Here is a 4,616-nt window from a genome sequence, read left to right on the forward strand (position 1 = left end):
CTTTCAACTCTATGACATTCATGACAAGCTTAATACGACGCAGCTTATAGTTCATAATAAGTCTTATTGCATGAATACTAATGACTAAGTGTTGGTCAAAATGCCCAAGAATTATCTTAGTTGTTGTGCAAGTTGGGTGTTAATTTGGTTTTGGGTTTGAAAGGGATAAAGACTTTGCATTCATTAGATATCTTTCTACCTATGTATCTAGAAATTTATATTCCATCCTGTGAGTAACATTCCTTCATTTCATATGCATAATTCGGGAATATGCGAACCATGGAAAGAATAATGTTAAATCAACAGAGTCTGATACATATAAAGAAGAAAAATGTCAAAAGAACCAAAAGAAATAATAATCTAGCTCACAGTAAGATTGATTGGAGGGCAAATCTTGACTGATAATGGTGAATAATTTAGGTAAACAAAGTGGAACTGAAGTTCACACTGGATGAAAGGACTAATGAAAGGGGAAAAAGTTCTATGAAAAATGAGGGGTAGAATTTTGGGGTTAATTATAACGTGGACCACATCTTTTACTTGAAAAAAACTTAAGGTAAACAAAGTGAAATGTTAATGAGAGAAAAGATTAGGGGTTAAGGGATGGAAAAAGATAGGTGACTTTGCAGTTTGTTGGGGGACCACAATTTGATCCTTTACAATCACTCTAAAAATAAGCCCGTGTGGCGTGATATCGAATGCTATAAAAGATTTGAGTGTGTCTATAATCATATTACATTAAACCCCTTATTAGACACCTTCATCACCACTTTTATATTAAACCATTATTATAAATATAATTTATGAACAATGACTTTTAGTTTGTTTTGATTAAGAGAATTCGTTGTAATGATAATAAATAGCTACAATTCTGGATGTTACTAGGCAATTGTCCTCAATTATATATTTCGCTATCCAGAAATATATTACTAGACTCTTTATTATGCTTTGTTTGTTTTAGCATTAATGTTTTTTAAGAAATGATTTATTTTCTAGAAAATATTTTCTGGAAAACTATCTCATTTTCTAGTGTTTAGTAATAACCTTGGGCTTGAGAACATTTTCTAGTGTTTGGTATCCACAATTTTTATAACATTTCTTGTATAATTTAAAACATGTATAATATGTGTATTGTGTAAACCCACTTAATGTAATCAATATAAATAAAAAAATAAAAAAATCAAGAATGAATTTTGTTTTCAAATCTAAAATTTTGACAACGGATACAATCAAAATTAGCTGTCCAATTTTCATAATCTCAAATACTCATCTTGTTCATGTATATGAATAGTATTTTTGATAAGTAATGTAAAATTTTTTATTAGAAATAAACTAACCAATTACACTGGAAGTGTACTATAATGGCACAAATCAAGAGCAATATATATATATATATATATATTAACCATGCTTCTCATAATTCAAATAACCATTATACATTTATACCCATAAGGATTATTTTAAATAGTTCAAAATGCCACATAGGCCAAATAGTTTGATAAATACCAAAAATTGTTATAGAATTGTTGACGGATCTATGAGGAGAAAAAAAAAAAAAAAACTTATTAAAGAACGGTATTATAAAAGGGAGAAGAAATAGGGAGAAAATGAGAAGAGAGGTGGATAGAGAGAGAAATTTGTGGGGAGAGAAGGGGCCAGAGAGGGTGATAGTGAGGGTGTGAGAAGAGAGAAAAACCAAAGGGAAGAAAAGAAATGAGAGAGTTTATTATGAGAAAGGTTGAATGAGTGAAAGAAAATATTGTTTTCTGAGTCAGAAGAAGATAATATTTATAGGAATTATGCGCCGCATGAGAGAGAGATTGTTTCCCATTTTTTTTTTTGGAAAATAATCTGTAGAAAATAAGCCTTGTTTTTATAAGAGTTTTCGATTGACCATAGATAGTTTTCTGTTGATCATTTTTTTTATTTTTATCAAACATTGAAAAATGTGGAAAACTATCTTTATAGAAGGTTTTTTAGTGAAACAAAGTATCAGAATGAAAATTCCTCCATTAAAGACACTATAGCCAATCTTAAAAATAGGATAAATATGCCCAATAAAAAGTTTCTTATTCGAATTATTACAATAAAACTATGAAAAATTAATCTTAGATCCTAAAATACTTTGTAAAATACCTTTGTTTTTAAGTGAAAAATTACTTAGTTGGCTCTACACTGTTCCCTTGTAAGAAATCAGATTAACCCATTTGCCCAATATCCCTATCAAGAACCACAAACATTAGCTCTCAACAAACCAAACTCTAGCTTAAGAATAATTCTATGATCTTCAATTCAAATCATTGTTTCATTATGTGGACCTCAAGCAATAAAAATAAAGTATCCCCATTAACAAAAAAGTGCAAAAAACAGGGTTAAGAAAGTTTTCGAATATACCCAAAGCCTCTCCTTTGAACTGATCGATCCAACTCATAAAAAGAAAGATGATAGCATGTTTCTTTTTAACGTTTGACACCACATATCAAAATTACACTATTGCCGTGGACCTCATGGAGAACAGAATATTTGAACAAGACTTAAATGTTTGACACCCATATTTGAACTTTGGAGACGTTAAATTTTCAACACCCAGTTCCACCCAACACCACAAATTCTTACGTTTATATGTGTTCAAATATTCGTGGACGTTAAGGTTTCTTTGACCGGTAGTAAAGTGGTCATAATACTGTCTTAGATAAAAAGGAAGATTGTTGGACTTGTTCTTGGAGGAGAACAAGTCCAAATCCAAATTCCTGCATACGTAAGACATGCCCACGAACACTCTATTACCAACGCAAGAAACCTTAATACTTGTTTGAATGAAGCTCTTATGAGTGGTGATTATGATGGTAGCTGTGGTGGTGAGAAAACAGGAATATATATATATATATATATACACACACACTAGCCCCTGAGCATATTCTCATGTGTCTGTTCAGAAACTCTCTTAATTTTTTCTTTTTTTGGTAAAAGTTAATAATTTGCGTGAAGGGAAAAAAATTCTAAATTTTAGGAATTCTTTTTTTGAATTTAAAATGAAATTTGTTATTTGACATTTATAACTCTATTTCTAAATGAAATTATTCTTCATTAATGAGGGTATTTTTGTACCTCATAAAAGTCTAATTGAAATAGAGAAATCATCTTTTACACACACGCGCGCGCGCGCACACACATACATAGAGATGTTATATCCACAACATTTTCACAATATTTTTACAATAAATTATAGGTGGTTAGTTGTTATTGGTTTAAATTTGAATCTAATACTACGATTACTTTTTTGTCCTAACAATAATAGCCAGTAACAACCTGCTACTTAGGATTTGTTGTAAAAATATTATGGACATATCATTTCTTATATATGTGTGTGCGCGCATATATACACACACTAAAAAGAATATAATTTTTTTAATATTGGTGACAAAGAGTGCCGCCACACCATTAACAGTGGAGTTGTACAATTTACTATTAAAATTTTTGAGTAGTTAGAGGAGTCTAAAAATTGAAATTTTTTAAATATTAGCGATAAAGAAGATAAGATGAAAAAATTCAGAGCGTAATATTATTCATTCAAATCTTTTAAAAAAAAATGCAAATGATTATATTTACGCCAGAATTTCTGCATCTCACCATCTTAAAACCCAATAAGTATTCCAATTGTTTTCGTCCATCTCAAACCCTAATGATAGGCTTACTTGATAGATTTTAAAGACTAAAATCTATATTTCCACCTTATCATTATCATTAGCGTTAAGGAAGATAGGATGTAAAAGTTGAAAAACGAATTAATACTCATACAATTCCTATGAATATTTCATGTATTAGTAAGGATTGAGAGAAGTGGCAGAATTTAAAGATTAAATTCTTAATCCTTAATACAACCTTACAAATCAACAAAATAACATGAAAAGTCATATTCCACATCCGTCCATCTTAAACTCTAATAAAAGGATAAATTGACGGATTTTAAAGACCAAAATCCATATTTATTTCCATCTAAGGATTAAAGTTAAAGAAGAACAAAGTTGAAAAACCAAAAAAAGAAAAGAAAAGACTCACTCAATTCCTACACATGCCTTCCCCACCCCCACACCCCACAAAAAAAAAAAAAAAATTCCTACAATTGAAATGAGAGTATATCTAAAAGAAAAGAAAAGACTCACTCAATTCCTACACATGCCTTCCCCACCCCCACACCCCACAAAAAAAAAAAAAAAATTCCTACAATTGAAATGAGAGTATATCTAGTTGAGTAATGTTAAGACCACAACTTCTGCAACAATTTGCCACATGACGAGTTGTGAATGGCAGAGAAAACTTAATGGGCCTATGTGGGTCCATCTCTCTATCACTCACGGCCTACAATTGAAATGAGAGTATATCTGGTTAAGTAATGTTAAGACCACAACTTCTGCAACAATTTGCCACATGACGAGTTGTGAATGGTGGAGAAAACTTAATGAGCATATGTGGGTCCTTCTCTCCATCACTCATAGCTTGACATATGGCAAGTTGTGCAATAAATTGTGATCATAGCATTACTCTACTTAGTTTTTCAATATTTACCATTTGACCATCTTTAACACTAATAATAAGTTAAAGTTATAGATTTTAAA

Source organism: Quercus suber, unplaced genomic scaffold (genome assembly GCF_002906115.3).
Source record: "Quercus suber isolate HL8 unplaced genomic scaffold, Cork oak 2.0 scaffold_279, whole genome shotgun sequence".
NCBI lineage: Eukaryota > Viridiplantae > Streptophyta > Magnoliopsida > Fagales > Fagaceae > Quercus > Quercus suber.